The sequence below is a fragment of the Triturus cristatus genome, chromosome 3_2 (genome assembly GCF_964204655.1).
Source record: "Triturus cristatus chromosome 3_2, aTriCri1.1, whole genome shotgun sequence".
Classification (NCBI taxonomy): domain Eukaryota; kingdom Metazoa; phylum Chordata; class Amphibia; order Caudata; family Salamandridae; genus Triturus; species Triturus cristatus.
Genome location: NC_140584.1, coordinates 743,042,811 through 743,068,899, shown reverse-complemented (window position 1 = coordinate 743,068,899; position 26,089 = coordinate 743,042,811). Strand labels below are relative to the sequence as shown.

The following is a 26,089-nucleotide window of genomic DNA, read 5'->3' as shown; positions in this document are numbered from 1 at the left end:
TATATGCTATTCCACTGTACGCCATTATACTGTAAGCCACTTCAATCTACTCTATTCCACTGTATACCACTCCACACTACAACACTTCACTGTATGCTAGTCCACTGTATACTAATCCACAGTACGCTACTCCACTCTATGCCACTCTATGCCACTTCTTTCTTCACTTTTCGATTGGACCCCACTCTAGTGTACACCACTCCACTGTTTGCTGTTACACTCTACTCCATGTCGCAGTATACCACTCCAGTCTACACCACTCCATTATACTCCACTTCACTGTACGCTACTCCACTATACACTATTACACTCTACAGCCACTCCACTGTACAAAAGAATGCTCTACGCCATTTCACTCTATGCTATACACTGTACAAAGCTCCACTCTACGCCATTACACTGTATACATCACCCCTCTATGCTGTTACACTGTATACCACTCCACTCTATGCTACTCCACTTTATGCCACTCCAGTGTATGCTACTCCTCTCTACCCTACTCCTTTCTACACTATTTCATTGGACGCCACGCCCCTGTATGCTATTATACTCTACCCTATTCCAGTGTACACCACTCTAGTCTACACCACTTCACTGTACGCCACTGCACTGTACGCTACTCCACTATGCGCTATTCCAGTCAATGCCACTCTACTATACACCACTCCATTCTATAGTATTACCCCGTATGCCCCTCCGCTATACGCTACTCCACTGTACGCCAATTCAGTGTAAACCACTTCACTCTACGCCACTCCATTCTATGCTAGCCCATTGGATACCACTCCACTCTACACCACTTCACCATAGGCTATTTTCCTCTACCCCACTCCACTGTACACCACTCCACTGTACGCCACTCCACCCTTCGCTATTATATTGCACACAGCTTCAATTTTTGCCCCTCTACTGTATGGTATTCCACTCTACCCCACTCCGCTGTACTCCACTCCACTGTATGCTATGACACTCTACCCCACCTCACAATACAGCACTCAAGTCTACACCACTTCACTGTATGCCATTCCACTGTATGCTACTACACTATACGCTATTACACTTTACGCCACTCCACTGTACGCCACTATACTATAAGATAATACAGCTATTATACTATAAGCTATTACACTGACCGCCACTCCACTGTATGCTACTCCACCCTACACCACTCCAGTGTATGCTACTCCACTCTACTCCACTCTACCCTCCTCCATTCTACACTATTCCATTGGACGCCACTCCGCTGTATGCTATTACACTCTACCCCATTCCAGTGTACACCACTCTAGTCTACACCACTTCACTGTACGCCACTGCACTGTAGGCTACTCAATTATGCGCTATTCCAGTCAATGCCACTCTACTGTACACCACTCCATTCTACAGTATTCTCCTGTATGTCTCTCCACTATACGCTACTCCACTGTACGCCACTTCAGTGTACACCACTCCACTCTATGCCACTCCATTCCATGCTAGTACAATGGAAGCCACTCCACTCTACACCACTCTACTATATGCTATTTCCCTCTACCCCACTCCACTGTACACCACTCCACTGTACACCACTCCACTATTTGCTATTACCCTGTACCCAACTTACATTTTTGCCCCTCTACTGAATGGTATTACACTCTATCCCTCTCCGCTGTACGCCACTCCACTGTATGCTATTACAGTCTACCCCACCTCACAATACACCACTCAAGTCTACACCACTTCAGTGTGTGCCATTCCACTGTATGCTACTAAACTATATGTGATTACAGTTTACGCCACTCACTGTACACTACTATACTATAAGCTATTACAGCTACCATACTATAAACTATTACACTGAACGCCACTATAGCCTATGCTACTCCACTCTACTCTATTCCACTTTCTGCCACTCCACTCTACGCTGCTCCACTCTACGCTACTCCACTCTATCCCACTCCAGTGTACTCACCTTCACTCTATATAACTCCACAAAACTCTCCTACACTCTATGCCACTCTAGTAGACTCGACTACCCTATCCCTGTACACCTCGGTGTCCACATTTGCACTCAACTCACGCCTATACACTCTATTCTACAACACACTACTCCACTCTACGACAGTTTCCAACACTGTATAACACAGCACTCTTCTACACTCCACAGTGCAGTATTCCACTGTATGCTACTCCACATTATGGTAATCCACTTAATGCCACTACAGTCTACACCACTCCGCTCTACGCTGCTCCATTGCATGACACTTTACTCCACTCTATATAACTCCACTCTATAAAAGTCTACCACATTTCATGGCATTCTGACATTCTACTCCCCACTGTCCCCGTACACCCCACTGTACAACTCTATACTCCACTCTGTGCCCATATACTCCATTGTACAACACTCTATTCCACTATATAACACTTTTCTATCCAGCACTCCACTCTTCTGTAAAAGACCCCACTCTTATTTATTATAGTTTACTACCTCGCTATACTAGTACACTCCACTCCAGGTCACTCTACTCTATGACACACCAATACACTCTATTGTACTTTACTCTACACTATACCACTCCACTCGACTCCACTGTACGAGACTTTACTTCAATTTATGCTACTATACAACAATCCACTCTACACAGCACCACTGTTTCACACACTACTGTCATCTACACTCTACTCCACTGTATGCCACTCTTCATCATGTTACTCCTGTCTATACTCCTTCACTCCACTGTACAGCATTGTACTATACTGTATGGCACTGTAGAACACTCTACTCCACTCTATTCTATGATACTATAGTCCATTATACAACACTGTATGCACTCTTTGAATGCCACTGCACCCCACTTTATTCCAGTTTACTGTGACGCAGTAGCCACTTTGCTCCACTCCTCCACTATATACCGCTCCACTTTATGCCACTCAGTGCCATTGAACTCTTTAACACTGTATGCCAATCCACTATACCACAGTCTAAAACACTGCCTGTACTGTTCTGTACATCACTCCACTCTACAAAAATCAACTAGACTGTATGTCACTCTACTCTATTGTAGCCTACATCACTTTCCAATACTGTACAACTCCCCACCACACTCTACTGAACAACATGGTACTCCAATTTATGACAATTTAATTGACTGTTTGCAATGCCACTCCACTCTACTGCACTCCATGCCTCTATAGTCTATGACACGTGCCTCCACTCAGACACTTTACTCCACTCTACACAACCCCACTCCAATGTACTCCACTCCATTATACTTCACTCTACTACCCTTTATCCCACTCTACGCCACTGTACTGTAATCCACTCTATGGTTAACCACTCTATGCCATTGTACTATATCCAACTGAAGCACACCAATTGGTCGTAACTCTCATCCACAGTCAGTGATGTGTGGTTCAACCAGTCAAAATTAGTTTTCTTTGGAAGAATTTCTCAACAGTTGTTGAATCAGGTCACTTGGATTAATTTATTCCATTTCATTACAAATAGAGAACAGCAGCAGCCGACACACTTTTCGCCCTCCTGGGCTTTTTCAAGGCTCAAATCCAAGTTGCTAAGTTCAAATCCTGTTTCTCTAATTTATTAAGTGAAATAGCTTCTTAGTTGATCAATAAAAACTCCAAGTCGAATGCAATACGTTGTAACTGGTCCAGTATACTGGGTGAAATGTAAGCCCGGGAGCAACCAAGTCAATGTTAATGGTGTCCCCGTTACACAACTTCTGTCATAAACTTTGGCGGGCTTTCTTCTCCTCCAAGAGTGTGGGACCCTGATAAGTCCTCTCTTCAATTTAGAAGCAATCCGTGCTCCTTTTACTGGCAAATGCGAGGCTTGAAGGATACTGGTGAGACAAACTGAACACTGGCGTTAATAGATCTGCAGTTCATTTAGCATACCCACAACCTTTGGAAGTAGTATGCCATTGTACTATACACTGTATGACACTTGACAACATGCAACTCAACATCTCTCTACAATATGCCACCCCGCAATATGACACAGCACTCCACTCTACGACACTCCACTTAACGATAGTCTATGACACTCTACTTCACCCTACTCTAAAACACTCTACTCCACTCAATGACAGTCTACAATGTCATGTAGTTCCTATATAACCTATACAGGATCTGTGCGTTTAGACAGACTGATGTCCAGTCTGGTGTCCAGACTGATTCCAGACACCCCCACCGGGTATGTTGGCCTTTATACCAGCTAGCTCACAGTGCCAGTAGAAACTCCTCTTACCAAGAACAGAATAGTTCCTGGCAACTATCGAACATGACAACCCTGATCCCTCAGGACCGTGGAAACAGCATACTACTTTTCGCTCAGTCACTCATGCTTACTCAATCTCAGAGAAGTACACAGAATAAACAATAGGGACGTTTCAATAAGTATTTACTGACCGGTCGTTATTCTGATGTAGAATAGATGTGCTGTAACGATCATTAAACAGTAGCAGATATAAATTACTAGAAGCACTAGGAAAGTAAAAGGTTGGTATATTTCTACCATCCTGATATAATCATGAATACAGGCAAGTATTTAAAATACATGACAATAAAATGACCATAAAATTGTGCACTCCTACAATGCTACCCGAACTAGATTTACCTAAGTGTACCTAGCATGTATGTAGGTATTAAGTCAAGAATCCCTCTAGGATAAAGTCAACCCCCGTTACCTGAAGTGAGAAACTGTGGGATCCGTCCTGGTTTCGGATTGGCCACCCCGCAAGGGATGTCAGAGTATCTGCATGCAGGGTGCTTCAGCGTCTCGCGTCAGTGTGTCGGCATGGAAGTCCTGATCTCCTCTGTTTGTTTCAGCAAGATGTGATGTTTATATACCCAAAGGTCTCCCCGGGGGTTTTGCCTTGCTGTGTTAGTGTCGGACTTAGAATGACGTCAGGAATGCACTTTATACATAGTTATTATGCAGGAGATGAACCCGGCTGAGTTTGCAAGAATCCTCATGCAGAATGTATGAGGCTGCTACTAGGGAAATCCCACGTTCTGTTTGCAGTGTCATATCTAGGTAAAAGGTCAGTCCCCAAGAACCGATATGTGTGTAATGTAGGGGAGAATATAGGTGATGCTACCTGAACCTATATTGGGGTAACTATCTGGAATATAACATGCTCTCCTCATCCGACTGGACGACATAATAAAATTCTAATGTACTACTAGGCTGTCTAGGCACTGGAACGCAAATAATTGCATTAGAAACAATTGCTAAAAAATGCTAAAAAAGTGTTAAAACTTCAAAAAATGGTGCTAAAAACAAAAACTGTCACTCAAGCAATAGCTCTCATGTGTCCGTATATATAGTTCGAACGACTACAAGCAGCGGAAAGCCATGCAGGAAAAAGTGTCAATTTGTTTTGGATTTTCAATCGTAGTTTTGTTTAAAAGCCAAATTTTTTCCCAGCACATGACGGGCCAAATGTTTAGTCCTGTCTGGTAGACGCAACATTACTGTTGCCTGCCTCCACAGATGACGAACCCCGGAACACCTTGCACATTACGTCGATTGAGCACAGATGATCTTCTGCACTGCCTGCAGCCGATGCTGGGGCAGTCTTAGTGCTATCCAGAGCCTGGGTGTCAGTGGGGGAGCCGATATCCATTCCAACAGGAGCCGATTCTTCCTGTGGTGGCTCTAAGAATGCTGCCAACAACATCGGGATACTCTGGGGACACTGCAGAATATGGGCCGTTATCGGGTCCAGTAGAGCATCAAAGTCCGCATGGGCACAGGATGGAAGTGTCGGACAGAGATTCAACACGCATTCTTCTCCACAGAACAGGTAGGACACAGTCCAACCAGACTAGTCTAAATTACAGCAACCAAGAGGCGCTTAGTTCCCATAGGCGAGGTTTGCCGAGATGCTGTACCATGCGATCACAGTATTTACGCTCCAGGAGCGCTGTCTCCATTTCCTTGGTGACTGGGGCGTCCATTACCTAGCAGAAAAATTATAATCAGGATACCTGTTATTAGGAACGGGATCAGCGAAAACGCTTCAAAAATGCTTCCGAACACGAAGTGTATAAAGTTTGGTATAACTCTGAGAACCGTCTGAAATGTGCTTAATAGTTCCACACTTATGGTCTTAAATAGGTGGACTATACCCGTCTGTCACAGGGACCCGATTTCCACTATAGCGACAAAAGACTGGTGGTGTGTACCTGACCGTGAGGATCCTCTCCTCTTTTCCCAGCCAGGAGACTCCTCGGATTGGTTTACGTCATCGGAGCCAGACGAGGAAGTGTTTACGCCTATCGTCAGGTCGGAACCCTTTAACTGGGAACAACGTTCGGAGGACTCCGCCCCCAGGAGACACGTCATCAACCCCACTCCCAATGAACAGGGAGAAACTATAGCGGAGAGGGAGACTCCCGGAGGACGCCAGGAGGAAGACGGAAGTGAGGGAAGCAGAGTCTGGAGATTCGAGACCGGAGCAGTGAAGGAAGACGAAAGAGTATTCCTCCTAACAGCTGGAGACGAGCGGACCGAAGCCCAAAAGAAGCCAGAAGACCCACGACCCCACAATGTGTCCAGCCACGTTCTCGGAGGAGAGTGGCTCTCGCAGGTGCGTGCGAAGTTAGCGAGGTGGACTGGGAGGCGGGAGAAGGGTACTGAATGTTGTCAAAACTTCCCCGCACGTCCCTAATTCCGCAACTCACCCTTTTGTATTCACCTCCCTAAATATGCAGAATATTTTGTTTTCACCGGGTGCCCCCTCACTCCTTTTCCTTGGGTGACGGTGAGATCAGATAAAAGCTTTTTACCAACGCGGTACGTCTATTTTGTTCTTTCGAGGGAACCTGGAATCTCAAAGAACTAGTCGGAAGCGCAAAGGACCTTCAGACTGGGAAATATAGAGCAAGGAAGCTGTATATGCGAGAATAAGAAGTATTATTCCCCATAGACTTTGGCACGATCACTCTGCCTATATCAAAATAAAGGAAAACAGTTTAAAATACTCTACCTGTGGAGCTCCTTTCCCAAACCCGCTAACACCGGCGTATCAGGCATGTTAAAGATGATTTACCATTTCTGCTAAATGGAAGGGGCAGTTTGTACTTATGAGTGCCTGTATCTTAGCCGAGGGTCTTGTGATCTGGAGATCAAAAGTCTCCCGGGCGAAGGTTAAGGGCACGGATTTCTGTAGAAGCATGGCTTTCATTCTGCTCAGAGTATCAAACCGTATAAGAGAAACATTTAGCAAAGGCCATAGCTGCGCCTCCCTGACTGCACGTGTTGGTGGAAACAATACTTGCATACAGCAAGTAACCCTGGAGCTCACGGTTACTAGATATGCGATGCCCAGAAGCATGCCACAGCAACCTGAGAGAAGCTTGAATAACAGAGTAATCACGGCCACTGGGGTATCCCTCAGATGGCAGTACAGGTTTGCTACCGAACCATTGCAGGCGCCGTGTAACATAATATCCTGGCATATGAGGGATCCACTTAAAGCACTCTTGTAGTTTGTACCGCTTCGAAACACTTCTCGATCTCCACTCCTGCATCAAAATCTGTACGGTAATTCCCAAGATTCCTTGATATATTCCCTGCCTATCGCCTCATATCTACCTGTCTGTTGTTGTTCTAGACAGTACTTAAACTGGAAAGTTGTGACCGGTAATGTAATATGGCCACGGATCAGCCACTCTGTGGAAGGTGATTCCGCCACAGTAAACGCTAACCTATCCAGTTTTTCAATGTGCAGCACTGTATACTTTGCTCCTCTTTGTGCCATTTTCATCTGTTTTTCTGTCAGATTGTATGCAGAAAACAAGGACGTACTGTTGATAAAACGCCAAGGGACATAACCCGCACGCAATGATTGCAGCGTCCAGCTTAATAACATAATAGAGCGTAACTGAGACTGTCCATGTGGTAGTATGAACAGATCTTGTTCTAGTACATCTATTGCAGAAGATGCAATGTTGTCCAGTGAATAAATCCGGGATGTCAATGTAGTCGTACCATTGGCAACTACAGCTAACGCTTTTTCTAAGTTGATCCTATCATTTTCTAGTAACCTCTCCGCTGCTTATTGTTGGGAGATTTTCATGATTTCATTATAGATAGCATAATAGAAATGTTTTTTACGTGACTTTTGTGGATCTAATAAAAAATGTCTGAGATCTACATCTTCCGTGAGTAAGGATAAGTGTTAGTGTTGAGGTTCTTAGCCAATCGAGGCATAACTTCCCAACACTGTATGATGTAACCCCCCGGATGTTCTCTCTCTACATAACGTGGGTCTGGCCTATGGATACTTCACTCTTCGGTTGCATCCCTGAATCTTTCCTGACACCTGTTAGTGTCTGTGGGCCACACCAACCATCCGTTCCAATTGGGGTCTGTCCTATTGTTTTGTAGAATGTCATCTAAAGTAACCCCCTCTTTCGATGTGAAGTTAGTCTCAGTATGCGATGGTGTTGGAAACCGAGGTGTGTTTAAATCCTTGTTCTTGACTAATCCAAGACAGGAAGACTGTTGCACAGTCTCATTTAGGAATATCATCTGTTGAGGTATGAGGCATGCTCTAAATAAGGCTTCATGTCCCTGGACTTGCCAGTCTGTAGAACCCCAGACAGATTTTAAGTCTATAGTGTCTTTCCATAAGTCGAAACCTTGTTTAGACAGTTGGGTAATAAAGTAGTGTAAATCTGTTTGGTGCTAGTCAACACATTTTTTTGTTCAGGTGTAGGTGCAAAGTTATAATAGTGTACGGTCGGGTCTGAAATATTAAACCCTGAAAAATATGCAACATTTTGTGCAAAGGTTTTCTAACCACTTTTCGGAGGTGTTGGGCAATGTTCTCATTGCTGGTAAGTGAAAACATTTCTAGTGTTACTAGATTTGTGTAAAAAATGATGACCATAATGTTGATAACCATACATTGTGTTAAAGTATGATGTGTCTTCTAACATTTCGTCGCTAGAAAATGCGGCAGATTGTTCTAAATCAGACACATTAAATGAAATGAAAGTTTATTGTTATTAGTTAATAAAAACCATCACAATGTACATATAAAAACGAGACAACATGTTATTTACAGTTTCAGAATGACAATCATCGGAAAATGTACTGGAGGTAATTACATCATTTAAAGAAATTATAAACAAATGTGGTATTCTTAAAAGTTCTGTCGGTACGACTATATCATAATCAACCTTGTCCCATACTATACCATCTGGTATAAGAACTGCTGTAGTGTTCACTGATGACAAGTCTCTCTGTTCACAATGTGATGAAACATGTGGTTTCAGGAGTAAGTTCACTTTTGATGCTGCAGAACTTTGGCGACGGTAAGGTCTGTTAACAAGTAAGCAAAAGACAGTCACTAAGCCTAACCAAAAGAGAAAGAAAAGTATCTCGGTGCTTATCCAAAGTTCTACCCAAGGTAACACCAGGTAACTTTTTCTAAGAAAGATGTAGAAGTCTTTAATTTGTTGTTTACGAAAAAATTGGGGCTGGCGTTGTTTCAGGTTCACTTGGATCCAAAGAAAATGTATCAAAGTCGATGAAATAGCCAGATGCAGTTCGATCTATTTTTGATAGCTCAGCAGGTTTTGTCGAACTCGTAGATGGTGCTTGCTGAGGCATATTTACGTATACATCAGTGTTAGGTCTAATTGAAAGTTGTCTTTCTTCTTGATTTTGTATTCCTTGTTCAAGGGGAAAGAGTTCCATTGCATTGTTGCTTAGTCCATCAATCCGTATGGGTGGCTCTTCGAAGGTGATTAGTCTTTCCGTCTGAACTTCCTGTATTTCTAGCGAGAGGAGGGCGTCGGCTACTCAGGAGTCCATGAGGCCTACTATTAAGTATCGGCCACATAGTGTGGTTTGATCAGGTCAATGGAGACAAATCTTTTCTCCTTTTTTCTGGCAAGAGACGGCAGAAGTACAGTTCTTGTTCCTTCGGCGGCCAGGACAGGTACAGGCTTTCTGTATGATGGCCCAAATTCTTTTTTGTCTGTTATTTTTTCTCTGACCAGATCCCCAACTTTAGAAATCCAGACAGGTTTTTCTGTGACTGACTTCACTTCCCCAGTGGCGGTCCTCTTCACCGGCACATTACTTTGCAGGGCTCTGGCTTCGTTCAGTTCCTGTAAGATAGACAAACGTTTATTGATGTCAAAAGGTTTTCCATCCGCCACTGTGCCTTCACAATCAAGATCAAGTACCCACATTCTTGTCCCAAATAGGACTTGATAAGGAGTGACACCCCCAAGAGAACTTCTTGGCATGTTGTTTAATGGCCGCTGAAACCCCTATAAATGATTGACCCAACTACCACCTGCGCCTAATACTCTAGCTGTTAATGATTGCTTTAAGTCCCGTTTTTTCCTCTCCGTGACCAAATTTCCCTTGGGATGGTACAGAGAGGAGTACCGCAATGCTACACCTAAACCTCCCATGGCCTCCTTGTAAGCCCTAGAGCTAAACTCGGGGCCACGGTCAGAATGTAATGTGCCAACTGCTTATGTCCCTATAAAGACTTGCAAATCTTTGATAACAGTTCTGGTGTCAGCCGAGGGCTGAGGCCATACCCGTAGAAATCTGGAACATGAATCCACTGCAACCAAGATGTACTTGTAAGCCCCGTCAGATTGTAAGTGGCCGCAGTGATCTAGATAGACGCACGCTAGTGGTCTGTCTGATCTTAGCAATGGTGTCTACGCTGGACGTGTTATGGTGGAGCCTGTCATCTGTTGACAGATGCCGCATTTTAAAACATAGTCTTTAGTCTGCTTAGTTAGCTTCGGCCACCAAAAAGCGGTTTCAATAAGGAGACAGTTGCCATAACTCCTGCGTGTGCAGACTCTAAACCCTCGTGTGAAGCTAATATCAAGCCCAATCTGCGATCCATGTTTGGTATCACTCTATCCCCCACTCCAGGAATCTGAGCAAATGGAACGTTGTTTGCATCTAATTTGTAGGAGTACTTGAGCGGAAAACCTTTCAGAAGTGCTTTATTGTCCTTGCGCTAAGCAATGACAGCTACCATTATCTGCCCGTCTATCCTCGTTTTTGAACAAGTGATCGCAGCTACGGACGCAGTTCGTACTGCCCCCTTTGTGGCCTCATCAGCCAATGAATTCTCTTCAATGTGAACGCTGTCACGTTGATGACTTATCCTGTGTATCACATTAGCTCTTGGTAGTTTGTTTTTCAACTCAGCTACCTGTTCCCATAGCAGTTTGTGCTTTATTGTGCCACCTTTGGAGTCCTTAAACCCATTTCGTCCCCAATAATGTAGATATTCATTGTATGACTGCACACAGTAAAAGGAATCGCACACAATTAGTGTGGGGAATTCAGGATCCGTATTTATCAGTGCCAGTAAAAGAGCTTTTAGTTCTGCTAACTGAGCCGTGCAGTCTCCTAGAGACTGAGTCTTTGTACTGCTCGGATGGAATTTACCATCCTGCATACGACCTTTTAGAATTGCGCATGCAGCTCTGTATTGCTGTTTAATTTCTATGGCCGGTTGTGCAGATACGTCAGTGTAAATTATGTATTCATACTGATCTATAGACATTATTTCATTTGGTAGAGGATATTCCCGTTCATATTGCAGAAATGCTTGTGTTTTCAGACTACGGTTGTATCTGTATTCTACATCTGATGCAGTGAGAGAATTAGTCCATTGTATCCATCTCGTATGTAAAGCTTTAGCGTTTGAAATGCTTGCCTTTGTAGCAGCCTCCAGGGCTGGTACTGGGGTCACGACTATTATTCGTTTTCCCTGAGCCAGTGCTCATCTATCACTACAGCAGTCGGTCCGGCTGTCAGAATTTTTTCCGTGGATGCGAAACGCTTCTCAGCATTTACGTGCAAGAGTGATTTATGAGCAATGGGTACTGTTTCGCCTTCATTATATATGAGGTATGTGTACCCAGAATGACCAGCAACTATACGGATCACTAGGTTGCGGACATTTGCCCGTGTCTGTAAGTGTCTTGATGCTATCATGTCAGCCTGGAAGGAGCGAATTGTGTCTGTGTGTTCCTGTGTCCATTGTCTAACTGAAAAATCAGGTTTTATGAGGTCGTAAAAATGTGAAAGCCTTTCTGCGTAATTCAAAAGGTATGTTCAGCCGAAATTTAGGAATCCCAGTATTGATTGTAAATTCTTCAATTGTTTTTGGAGGTTGCAGCAGCACACATTTTTCTAAAAAGTTGTCTGCCAGTCTTTTCCCTTCACTTGAAAGCTCATATCCCAAAAATAGGATTTTTTAAAGTTAAATTTGTAACCCCCTGAGGCGAACCCCAAAATTATGGTGTTCAACCTTCAGATAAATATCATCTACATAGAACAATACCTCCTCGTCCAGATTTTGAAGTAATTCAGTTACTCTGGCGGAAAATAGCCCCGAACTGTTATTATACCCCTGGGCTAGTCGACAAAATTGTCACTGACAACCTAGTGCTGAGAATGCTGTCAAATATCTGCTCTCAGATGCTATATTCTGGCAGAAAAATCAATTTGAGATATTTAGTGTTGTTTTGTATTTTTTGCGCATAATGTTATTAATTAATGCGGCACTATGTGCGTTTTGTACTGTAAAAGTTTTGTGCATGAATTTAAATGTCTGTAATCCAAAACTAGATGATATGTATTGTCTGGTTTAATTACGGGAAACAAAGGATTATTTATTGAGGAGGTGCAAGTTTCTATCACTCCCTGGTATTCAAGTTGATCTAAGATCTCCCTGACCTGTTTTTTAGCTTCCTGCTTAATTGGATACTGTCTCCGTGGAATTTTAATGGTATAACATGGTGGGTTGAGTTTTCGTCCCATCCAACATGGTTACGATATAAAGCTGGAGCAAGGCCCCCTGCCCACTCCTGTGAGTATGTATGTATGTTATAAGTGTTGGGGAACGAGGTCCGAGAAGGCTGGCATAATTATTTGTTTCTCCGTTTGGGCAATCCATAACAAAGGCAGGTGGCCAATCCTTTTCAGCTAGCATGATGTCATAGCCAAAGGTTAAGTTTTCCCAAAACAGACCTTTAATCCATCTTGGTTTGTCCCCCTCCATCCGAAGTGTTATTTCATGTAACTTATGTGGGACACTTACCCTAGTATCAGGTGTTTCCCTTGAGATATATTCACTCAACTCCGCTGTCACTAGAAAGTCCATCAGATTCTGGTGAACTATTGTTACTTCTGCTGCACTGTCTGGCATCGTCAGAGTCCATTCCCCGTTCAGTAGTGGAGTCCTCAGAATTCTGGGCATGTCTAACTTTGAGACCTGCTACTTTCTTCTTTTTGAATTGAGGTTTAGGTTTTTGTTTTTCTTCTTTTTTAGGTGCATAGTCTGGAGCGCGTTGCGTGTCTCTGGACTTTGTATGCTCTTCTTTTCTATGTTAAGATCGTCCTTCTCTCTAGGAGTTTCTTGATGAACCCTGAAAGGAACGAGAGGAACGTGTATCTGTATCCTGATACCTGTCAGGTTTACGAATGTTGTCTCTATTCTGAAAGTTATACCTTTTTTCGGAGGGCTCCCATTGAGGAGACCCACCTCTGGATTGAGATCTATTTGTTTTATTCTTTTGTTGTTTGTTATTGTCCCATTTCTTCTTTGAAGAAGCAGGTGCTTGCCTAAAGGTATACTTTTCAGGACTCCCCCATTAGATAAGATTTTACTGGTGCAGCTCCCAAACTGTCTCTACCTAATTCTACATAAGCAGTTTCTATTATTTTAGGTAATTTTGTCTCTTGTTGTAAAGGAGTGAAATCTCTCAAACGGTGGCATATTGCCACTGATGCTGCCTCCCCTTTAATGTTTGCTAATATTATAACTGATCATTGGGCGAAGTTATTTAATAACTTTATCTCTAAGTTCAGAGCAGGGTCTGTGCCATACTCATTCTGTATCTGTTGCAATACGTCTGGTACTACTGCTAGTGAAGGGATATCATGTGGTCTGGTATATACGGCAGCGAAGACCGTAAATCTTCTACCTTGGGAGCTATTCCCATGGGCAAGAAAATTGTAAGCATTCTATGCTTTGCTTGTGGACCCGTGTTTGGGAATACTCCCTCTAACTGTGTTATCTTTTGAGCTATCCAAAAGGGCATTTTACCCATTACTGCATGTAATGTTTGTGGTGTAGTAGTCTGGACTGGTCCTGTTGGTATAGCCGGTGTTGGCTGTAGTGTGAGTGTTCTCATCACAAACTGTGTCATGTTCCTGTAGATTTTTATTAGTTCTTTATGATGTGTGAGTAAGTCTCCTCCTGGCATTATCTCAATGTCAGGATGAGGTGCATATGTCACCAGTACTGGCCATGTTTCTCTGTCTCTTCTGAGGGGGCCGAGTCTTACTCTATTTCTTGTATGGGGGAGGGTGCCTTTAAACCAATAATAATGCTCCTGATAAGTGAGCAGAATTTCAATGTCCTCGTATGGACAATATTCGTTCGGTATGTTATCTTCTAAGTAGACCTCCGACCCTCGGTCTAGGTCCACTCTCTCTCCCCGCAGCTCTGCTGTGCCGTCTCTTGCCTCCAGACCCCAACCTCCTCCTTGGGAGGTTTGAGGTTGCTGCCCGCTCCTGCGCCTGCTGCCCGCTCCAACTGGGACCAGACTGCTTGCAACCTTTTCCCTTTCGCGCCACTGTTATTGTGCACATCTGTGTCTTGCTCTAATTCCACCACTGTTCCATTTGCCGTAGCTGCCCCTGCGGCCCCTCCCCCCTGGAATTCCCCGCTCCCGCCGTCCCAGCCTCTCCTCCCTCCCACCTCCCCTACTTAATGGCGGACGCTGTGTGGTCGCACAGCAGACGCAAGCAGCGGGCGCACCAAAGGCCAGCGCCAGGAACCCTGGACATCCCACTGCCCATCGCTACGACACCACCACCCTCCTCACACTCAACCCTGGAAGACTTAGAGAATTCCAACAGGCCTCGCTGAACACGACCCACAGTCAGTTCTCCTGCCTGCACTGCCGCCAGACCCTCACCGCCGCCCCGGCCTCCAACTCCGCCGAGTCCAGCACCGGCAACACCCTAAAATGCATCCTCCTCAACGTACGCTCCGTACACAAACACGCCATGGAAATCTGGAACCTACTCGACTCTCTCTCGCCCGACATCACCTTCTTCACAGAGACCTGGACCAACGCATCCTCCGCCCCCAACATCAGCACCGCCATCCCAGATGGATACAAGATCCAGAGGAAAGACCGCCCCAACCACCCAGGAGGGGGCCTCGCCATCGCCCACAAGAGCACCCTCCACCTCATCAACTCCAACGAAACCTTCTCCTCTGTCAAACACCTGCACTTTCAGATCCAGACCACCCTCAAAGCCACATTCCGGGAAACCCTCATCTACAGACCCCCCGCCCCCGAACACCCTTCGCCACCACCATCACCGACTTCATCGCACCCCACGCCATCGCCTCAACAAACTACATACTCATTAGAGACCTGATCTTCCAATTCGACAACCCCAGCGACTCCAACTCCACTATCCTTCATAACAACATCGCCAGCATCGGACTTAAACAACTTGTCAACACACTGACCCACAGAGTAGGACACATCCTCAACCCCATCTTCGTGGCAGGAAACAGCGTCCAATTCAGCCACACAATGCAGCCGCTATGGAGCGACCACCACTGCGTACACTTCGCTATCAACAAACCTAAAGCACCCAAACCAGCCCCACGCCCACCACGAAGGAACTGAAGCAAGGTTACCGACGCGCAACTTAACTCCACCCTCACCCGGGACAACCACACCAGGGCACCTGATGCAAATGATGCAGCCAGAGAACTCCACATCCTGATCTCCAACTGCGCAGATGAGCTCGCCCTGTACGCAACCCCGACAGACATCGCCCCAGGAAAGCCACCTGGTTCACCACCGCTATTCAAGAAGTCAGACGCACCTGCAGACGCCTGGAGAAGAACTGGAGAAACACCGAAAGCCACACCACCTACAAAGACGCCATGACGGACTACCACAACCAGATCAGAGCCACCAAGAGGAACTTCATCCACAACAAAATCCTGGCCAACACCACCAACTCCAAGGAACTTTTCAGTGTCATTCAAGAATTCACCAACCCACACAGAGAAGTCACAGACATCACCCCATCCCAAGACCTCTGCGACAAGCTTGGAACCTATTTCCACCTCAAGATCAAAAACCTCTACGACAACTTCATCGACCATCCACCAGGCGCCACAGACGGCCCCCTGCCCCCCAGAAACACCAGCAAGCCCACCATATCCAACTAGACACCGATCACGGCCAAAGACACCACATCGACCATAAAAAGCATCCACTCGGGGTCCCCCACCAACCCCTGCCCCCTCACACCTACCACAGACCCGCGGCCGCCATTGCACCTGAACTACAACGCACCATCAACACCACCTTCAAAACAGGCACCTTCCCAGATGGCTGAAAGCACGCAGAAGTCAGACCTCTGCTCAAGAAGCCCACAGCTGACCCCACCAACCTCAAGAACTATTGACCCATTTCACTCCTCCCCTTCGCAGCCAAAGTTGTAGAGAAAAAGTCAACAAGAAACTGACATGATTCATTGAAGAGAACGCCGTCCTCGACCCGTCCCAATCCGGATTCCGAAGCTACCACAGCACACAGACTGCCCTACTCGCCGTCACAGACGACATCCACACCCTCCTGGACCAAAGCCACTCCGCAGCCCTCATCCTACTCGACCTATCAGCGGCCTTCGACACCGTCTCCCACTGCACACTAGTCGCCAGACTACATGACGCAGGCATACAAGGAACAGCCCTGGACTGGATCCGATCATTCCTCACCGGAAGAAGCCAATGGATCAGACTCCCACCCTTCCTCTCCGACCCCACAAAAATCATCTGCGGAGTCCCACAGGGTTCATCCCTGTGCCCCACCCTCTTCAACATCTACATGGCCCCACGACCAGCCATCGTCCGAAAACACAGCCTCAACATCGTATCCTATGCCGACGACACCCAGCTCATCCTCTCCCTCACCAAAGATCCCACCATGGCCAAACTCATCTTCCAGAAAGGAATGCAAGACATTGCAGTCTGGATGACCAACAGCTGCCTGAAGCTCAACGCCGAGAAGACAGAAGTCCTCGTCCTCGGTACCACCCCTTCTGCATGGGACAGCACCTGGTGGCCAACCGCCCTCGGAATTCCACCTACCTCCTCAGACCACGCCAAGAGCCTCAGCATCGTACTAAACTCATCACTCATCATGAACTGACAGGTCAACGCCGTCACCTCCAGCTGCTCCAACACCCTCTACATCCTCTGCAAGACCTTCAAGTGGATCCTCCCTGAGTCAAGGAAGACAGTCACCCACGCACTCATCACCAGCAGACTGGACTAAGGAAACGCACTAATGGCATTAACAAGTCCCTACTCCGCACACTCCAGACAATACAGAACACCGCCGCCAGATTCGTCCTCGGCATCCCCGACACAAACACATCAACCAACACCTACGAAGTCTCCACTGGCTCCCCGTGGAGAAAAGAGTCACTTTCAAAATCCTCACTCATGCCTACAAATGCCTACACAACAACGGAACCAAATACCTCAACGACAGAATCAACTTCCACGTACCCAAAAGAAACCTCCGATCTTCCAACCTCGCACTGGCCGAAACCCCGCACATTCACAGAGCCAGAGCAGCCGGAAGATCCTTCTCTCACATTGCAGCCAAGACCGGTAACGAGCTACTGGCAGACATCAGACATGCCCCCTCCCTGAACACCTTCAGGAAGACCCTCAAGACCTGGTTCTTCAGCTAAACAGATCTGCGGACCCCTCTCCCCCCCAGCGCCTTGAGACCCTCACGGGTAAGAACCGCGCTTACAATTCCCTGATTGATTGATTGATTGATTGATTGAGAAATGAAATGTTTTTGAATGTGCATCTGCATGCGAGAATTTAATCCATGAATAGAATACCTTTGTCCTATAAGATTTGTGTGCCTCAATCACGAATATTACTGGCCCATCCCTAGACGTTATGCCATATTCTGCTAGTTTTAGGGTGATGGCCGTTGTAACATTTTCTGGAATGCGCATTGCATCCACATCTTCTTCTCCTGAGAGATTTAATTAGACCACAGGATCTTCCTGTACTGTCACTGTTTTGGCAAGAAGAGCCTTGCAAGGGAACTGAGATAAGATGTTATGCACAATAGGAACAATGTGTCCTTCAAGCTTGATTAACCAACAGCCAATACCATTTTGCCTACTCAGCTGCGGCGGAGTGCTGTAACTTCTGACTCCAGATGACTCTGAGAATAGCACAACTGAACTACTCAGATTTGACTGTTAAATAAGTACCCAACCAATGTTGGCGGCGCCAATTCGTGTAGTTCCTATATAACCTATACAGGATCTGCGCGTTTGTACAACGTATACCGAATATGTTGGCCTTTATACCAGCTAGCTCACAGTGCCACTAGAAACTCCTCTTACCAAGGAGAGAATAATTCCTGGCAACTATCGAACATGACAACCCTGATCCCTCAGGACCATGGAAACAGCGTACTACTTTTCGCTCAGTCACTCGTGCTTACTCAATCTCAGAGAAGTACACAGAATAAACTGTAGGGAAGTTTTCAATAAGTATTTATTGACCGGTCATTATTCTAGTGTAGAATAGATGTGGTGTAAAGATCATTAGAGAGTAGCAGATATAAATGACTAGAAGCACTAGGAATGTAAAAGGATGGTAGCTATAATCATGAATGCAATAAAATTATAGTAAAAATGTGTACGCCTACGATGCTACCCCAACTTGATGTACCTAAGTGTACCTAGCATGTATGTAGGTGTTAATCCAAGAATCCCTCTAGGATAAAGTCAACCCCCATTACCTGAAGTGAGAAACTGTGCGACCCCGTCCTGCTCTCGGGTTGGACACCCGCAAGGGATGTCAGACCACTGCGAGCTGGATTATCTGCATGCAGGGTGCTTCAGCGTCTCGCGTCAGTGTGTCGGCATGGAAGTCCTGATCTCCTCTGTTTGTTTCAGCAAGATGTGATGTTTATACCCAAAGGTCTCCCCGGGGGTTTTGCCTTGCTGTGTCAGTGCCGGACTTAGGATGACGTCTGGAATTAACTTTATACATAGTTATTATGCAGGAGATGAACCCTGCTGAGTTTCCAAGAATCCTCATGCATAATGTATGAGGTTGCTACTAGGGAAATCCCGCGTTCTGTTTGCAGTGTCGTATCTAGGTAAAAGGTCAGTCCCCATGAACCGTTATGTGTATAATGTAGGGGAGAATATAGATAATGTTACCTGAGCCTATATTGGGGTACCTATATGGAATATAACAACACCTTACTTTACTGTTCGACACGCCATTCCACTGTACATCTCACTGCTCCAGTGTACAATACGTGACCCCACTATATGAGACACTATACCTCCACACTATATAACACTTTATTACACTGTACAATGATCTACTACACTTTACTCTATTCCAATCTACAGTACTCCACTCTATGACAAAAGACTTGACAACACTTTCCCCCACTGTACTGTACAACACTCCACATAACAACTTTCCACTTGTGACACTAGGCTCTAGGACTTGAAACACATTTTTATAAAAGAAATTTAAAAACATTGAAATGTTATGTTATGGTGATTATTCTGTTAAAGCGCTTGAATATCCGAGGGTGGATTTTGCTTAATAGAGAGCCGAAAATAACTAACTACAATTCATTTAATAATTAAAAAGCCATGTTTTAAGTGCTTTCATGAACTGTAAAAGATTTGTTGTTTCTTTCAGTTTGAGAGGGAGAGAGTTCCACAGTTTAGTTGTGCAAACAACAAAGCTTTTGCCTCCCCAATGGGATTTCCTAAATTTGGTAACTATAAAGTGTTTTGCTGCCACTGAATGTAATGGTCTAGCAGGGATATACCAGGAAAAGCTTTGTATTAGATAATCTGGTCCTGTGTTATGAAGTGCCTTAACGGCAATACACAAAGCCTTGAAGGCTATTCTTTTGTATTTATCTGTAACCAGTGTAACTCTCCGAGTGCAAAGTTTGCTGACTGGTGTTTTGGTAGTGCAAATAAAAGACGTGCTGCAGATTTTGCAGTTTGAAATGTGGTCAATAGTTTTTGTTGCATATTAATGTACAGGGTGTTGCAATAAACCAGTCTAGATAGGATTAGTGCTGTGCTGACTGTCTTTTGAAGATTAGTTGGAATAAAAAGAAGAATTTTCCAAATAATTTTTAAAATGTAGAAAACGGATGAGGTAATCTTATTGACCTGGCTGTCAAATGTCAGCCTATTGTCGAACAGAATACCTAGCTTCTTTACTTTTTTAACTGGAGTTAGAAAGGCACCCATGTCCTGGGGCCACCAGCAAGGAACCAAAAGGATGAATTGTTTCAAAATAGGAGGACTTCAGTCTTCACCGAGTTAAATTCTAATCAGTTGTTAGTCATCCAGTCTCCTATATTTTTCATGCAGACATAAAATTTGATGGCCGTGTTGTCAGGGTTGCCTGAAACCGAGACCACAATTTGAGTATCATCAGTGTAGGATATAACTAAGAACCCAGACATTTTCATCAGCTTGGCCAATGGTGTGATATATAAGTTAATAAGAGAAGGGCTCAGGGAGAAGGCCTGTGTTACACCGCAAGGGAGGGTGAAGGAGTTTGATACAAAGTCATCCAGTGCTACCCTTTGTTCTCGTTCTGACAAGAATGATGTTAGGAGGGTGACGGCTGTTCCTCTGAGTCCTAGTGAGTGGAGCCGGTCAATCAAGATGTTGTGAGTGACTGTGTCAAATGCCGCTTAGAGGTCTAAGAGGATTAGAGCGGCATTTTCTCCTCAATCAATGGAGGCTCTTATATTCTCTTATGCAACAATTAATGCAGATTCTGTATTGTGTTGGCTTCTAAAGCCAAATTGAGTAGGATCTAGAAGGCGATTGCATCTATAAAAGCTGTCAGCTGTTGATTCATGGCCTTATCAATGACTTTTGCTGGAAATGGCGATTGGGATATCGAACGATAATTGCTCGGATCTGTTAGCGGGAAAGTCATTTTATTTATTAGGGGTAAAATGTATGCTGTTTTCCAAACTTTTCGGAAGTAGCCTGTGCTAAACATATCATTAAAGATATGAGTTAGATAGGCTGAGATTGTTTCAGGAATTTGTTGAAGGATTTTCGGAGGACAGGAGTTGTTAGGGGACAGACTTCCTGGATTTGGTCAATATGAGTACCTGATGCATTGTGAGTGGTGAGAATGAGGTCAGAGATTCTAAGTTGGTTAAGTAGGATATCACGCTAGAGGAACAAGAGGTTGGTGTAAGTTTGACTGTAAAAGGTGCGTAAACAGCTTCCACTTTGTATTGAAAGAAGGTGGACAGAGTGTTGCAAAAGGATTGATTGGAGTTGGTATGTTTATTCTCAGAGATGTTGGAGAGTGATTAAACTGTTTTAAAAAGCTCCTTAATAGAGTCTTTGGCGGTTTCAATTTTATTGGAAGAAAACGATGATTTTTCATTAAAAATCATGGTTAGTTATTTTTTTAGAGACTTTTTTATAAAGATCTTTTTCTTTAACATTGTAGTGTCGTCTCCATCTGTAGGAAGCTGGCTCATTATATGATATACCACTAAGTGGTAATATTGTGCAAAGAGTCCAGAGATTCCCCCAGAAGAGTTCAGGGCTCTATTTGTGGTAGTGTGGTTGAGCAGCCTTTGGCCTAACACACAGGAATGTAAGACATTTGTTAAGCACACAGTGATAAATAAATGACACATGACTCAAAAAGGAGATCCACACCAATTTTAGAAAAATAAGCTTCTTTTAAGATTTATTTTAGGACCGAGAAATACATTCAAAGGTAAGTTCATTTTTCAATGCCTGTATTTTTGGAGAGTAATACATAGAGCAAGAAAGAGGGAAACTCATTAGGGGTAGCGGAAAGGCAGTGGACTGGGACAGACAATGCATTTTTGGTGTGATGTGTAGTAGTTCCAGTTGATGTTTCTTGTCTTTTCAATGAAGTGTGCAGAAAACTCCTCACTGCTAAGGGTTAAGTCATTGAGTGTAGAGTGTTAGTTAGTTGAGTGGTTAGCTTGCTGTTTGATGATTATTAACAGTTTTTTTGGCCTGATTTTGGTGTGGTCGAGCTGTGACCTAAAGTGAGCAGTTTTGGCACCCCGGATATGTTTGTTATAGGTACTTCTTGTCATCCTCAGCTGCTTGAGGTTTGTTATGGAGGGAGAGTTTCTCCATGACTTCTCCGCTAGCCTTAGTTTGCGTCTTTCCTTATTAAGGGAGCAGTTGAACCAGGGTTTGGATGGTTTACTGGGAATCCGTTTGAGTTACCTTAGAGCAAATGAGTCGAATATATTAGTCATGGAGTGGATGTAGCATTTGGTGAGGTCATCCAGATGTGTCAGTTTAGGGGGTAGAGGAAGTAGGTTATTACTGATGCTGGTTAGATTATTTATATTGATGTTCCTCAAGTCTCGTGACCATTGTTTGGACTTACGAGGTTGTCCTTGTCTAATCGCCACCATTTCCAAGACGAGAAATGAAATTAGGTAATGATCCGACCATTCACATGATGATCAGGCATCCAACCGAATAACGTTATCTTTAGCAATGATTAAGTTGAGGGTGGATCCCTTGATGTGGGTAGGTTCATTGCAGGACTGGGTGAAGTTTAGGTCAGAGATGAAGGCCTTGAAAGTGCATAATAAGGTATAATTTGCGTTATTCTAGTGTAAATTGAAATCACCAGGGAAGATATGAGTAAGGTGTTGGTCAGAGTTGGAGGATATGGTCTCCATTATTTGTTCTACGAAGAGAAGATTATCAAGAGGGGGTGATAGATCGTGTGGAGTATACAAACTAAATTGTCGTTGTTGTTGCATACTACATCACTTATAGCATGTGAAATCATAGCATTCATAACAACACTTATAACTCCTCAAATTACATTATTTGACACAACACTGTGCACAGTAGAGTGGCAATTTACAGTTAGTGTTGTCTGATTAGTGAGCTGAAAAGAGCGTGCAACGAGGTCACCTACTTATAATAATTTAAAGGTGGTGGATAAATTATAAATTAAAGTTATAACTAATTTTAGAATGTTTTAAGTTTGTGTAGTTTAAACTTGCTTTGCATAGTTAAATTAAGTTTTCCTAACTGTAACTAAGCTTTAAACTTTGTTTTTTTCATTGAATATATATACAGAAATATATTCAAAGTCTAACTGCGTTACCTAAATCTGTTAATTACCCTACTCTTCTCATTCCCATCACATCAAATATTTTTTTACATTTTCTGTGGGGTCTGGAGCACCTCAAGAAAAGCAAACTATAATTTATTTTGAGAGCAGAATGGATGAAACTAGTGTCACATTTAGAAGGCTTATCTGCACCACTTCAAGGCCGTACAGTCCTTTGTTTATTCCTGGCCTGGTCTGTGTGAGAGTGAACAGTGTGAAAGTACACAAGCTCTGCAAAGCTTCATGGAGCATGTGTCTGTGCTATGAGGATTACTAATCCCAGTGAAAACCCGACCACCGACACTGCTAGCCAGAGTGGATATCCCTGGAACCAACTACCCACACCAGCATCCATTTGTTGGGGGATGGGGTGGTCACACTAACCTCCTCCCACCCCCAGCTATGCTCACCTGCTCTCTTTGCTACAAAAATAACCTTAATGGTTTCCCCAGATTTTTAACGTGCATAATAAGTGCATTTTAACCTTACAGGTTACATTCTTCCTGTTGAATTGAAGTTAACATAGGCGTCACAGCAAATGAGGACTTCCATACCCCAACTGCGGCCGAGGTTATTTTAGAAGTAAACTACGGGCATCCTAGTTTGACGCCTGCTATGACAGTTGGTCACAAACTGGTGGTCACAGGTTCGAATCCTGATAGGGCCTTCTCTGTGTTTTATCCATCCGAGTTTAAATGAGAGTTATTACTATACTTTTAATTCATTCAATGAGAAAAAGCAGGAGCTGAGTTGGGCAGGGAAGAGAAACGGCGAGTGGCAACCTTGTTTGTTTGATACTTTTGGTCATTCTGGCTTTAGCTATGCATACTGTGCATTGTGATCTGTTTTGAGGTGTGTCCTAGTGAATTATATTGCACTAAATAGATTAAAGGCAGTTCCTAGTTCAATATATTGCATAAAAGGGTTACTTTCAGGAAGGTTTCTCATCTCAAAGAGATAATCCCTTTGTTCTGAAAGTGATAAAGTGTCTCTCAGTGTGTCACACTTCAGGGATTGAAATGTCACATATAAGCACCCTGACAGCATGGAAATGTCAGGCATAAGCTAACTGAAAACTTGGCAGCTATGAACACGCATGCAGACACACAAATGCATTTCACCTGATTCGAACACATTTTTAGGTGGAGCTTGGGCAGCACATGATCTGCTCTGTGAGGCATGCTGTATTTAGGTAGGATCTTGAATCTCCGCCCATTCTCCACCCATACTTTTCATTGGCTTGTGTCATCGTCCACTGTAAACTGTGGCTGTTCATTGCTCAATTAGTAGTCCCTCCTTAGTACTGCCTTGTCTCATTTTGTGACCTCCCAAAGCCAAACCCTCTGTTACGTGTGTTGTTACTCTGTAGGCTTTAATTACAGCCTCCGAACACTATTTTCTCAACTAGCTTTGTGTTGCAGGCATCTCCAATTGCTTTTTTTAACATTTTTATAGCGCAAACGCATTTGCAATGCTATAGGTCTCCCCTTTGCGAGAGTTTTAGCTATTGGCATTGTAAATGACAATGCCTATTATTTATCTGTTTAAAAAACAACACACATATAAAATGCATTGTCATTTACAATGCCAATAGCTCAAACTCTCGTAAATGCGAGACCTATTGCACTGCAAATGCTTTTTAGGTCTCGCCTGAGACAGCGCTTTAGCGCTGCTCTGGCGAGACTTATAGTAAGCACTTTTGGAAGTGCAAACGAGTGCTTTCAGGCCGCCAACTACTGTGCATGTGTGCCGGGCGCGCGCACCATTTGGCAGCCTGAAAGCACTCGTCTTTCACTTTCGCCTGTCACACAGCCGCGCTTTGAAGTGTGATCGCGATTGCGATCACTTACATTTCGAGGGCGCTTTGATGTTTTCAGTGAGCCGCGCGGCCACTGAGGACATCAAAGCGCCCGTGAACACCATTTGCCACCCCCACCTCTTCAGCCAACTTACTCGCCATGTCTGCTCTGGATTCTTGTGCCTCTTTTTGTAACTCAGGAGCAGTAACATTGTCGTGGTGTCACTAGGGCTTCAAGTGGATGCTTTTTCAATATTATATACAAGCCACCGTTACTGCTAATTTATCTTATGCAACTAACAACGATTGACAAAGCCAATAGTCCTAACTTGTTGTAGGTATCATGTTACTTGTTGTGTGTAGCTGTAAACAGGTAGCTACAGCCGCCCACCTAGTGCTTAATTTGTAACAAATAAGTGCTGGTGTTTTAATGAGGCAGAAGCTTTACACTTTATACTTTTTTTTTATTTTGCGTAACACAGAGGACATCAACTGAAATTTAATAGTGGCTTGGCTACAGCCACTTTCCCAGTGCTTAATTTGTAACAGAAGAGGTGCCGGGGCTCTGATTAGGTGGCAACTTTACACAGCATGTTGTTTTGTTTAGCCTGCCTAACACAGAGCACACAAACCGGAAAAATGGGGAGGGGATGTTCTTTAAAGGCCACTACTGCTAACTTACGAGTTTTGAAACCAGGTTTTAATGTCTGAATATGCTTAATAGCCTGTGATTGTGGACAAATTAGTTGATATTTCTATAGACACAAACATAAATATGACCTAAAGTGGAGCTACGTTATTATTTTATTTGTGTGTAGCTGCAAACACGTAGCTACAGCCACCCTCCTAGTGCTTAATTTGTAACAAAGGAAGTGCCGGTGTTTTGATGAGGCAGCAGCTTTACACTGTATATGTCTTTATTTAGTTTGCGTAACACAGAGCATATAAACTAAAATTCAATAGTGTCTTGGCTACAGCCACTTTCCTAGTGCTTAAT

The 26,089-nt window shown here is 44.1% G+C and overlaps 1 long non-coding RNA gene across 1 annotated transcript in view; it reads right to left on the bottom strand.

The window, feature by feature from the left end:
* Positions 1-9,067: 9,067 nt before the first annotated feature.
* The window catches only part of LOC146858031 (uncharacterized), a 33,183-nt gene continuing 16,161 nt past the window's right edge, over positions 9,068-26,089 (bottom strand). The window contains exon 3 of the long non-coding RNA XR_014979642.1: positions 9,068-10,131. This is a non-coding gene — a long non-coding RNA (uncharacterized LOC146858031). The remainder of the gene's footprint in view (positions 10,132-26,089) is intronic.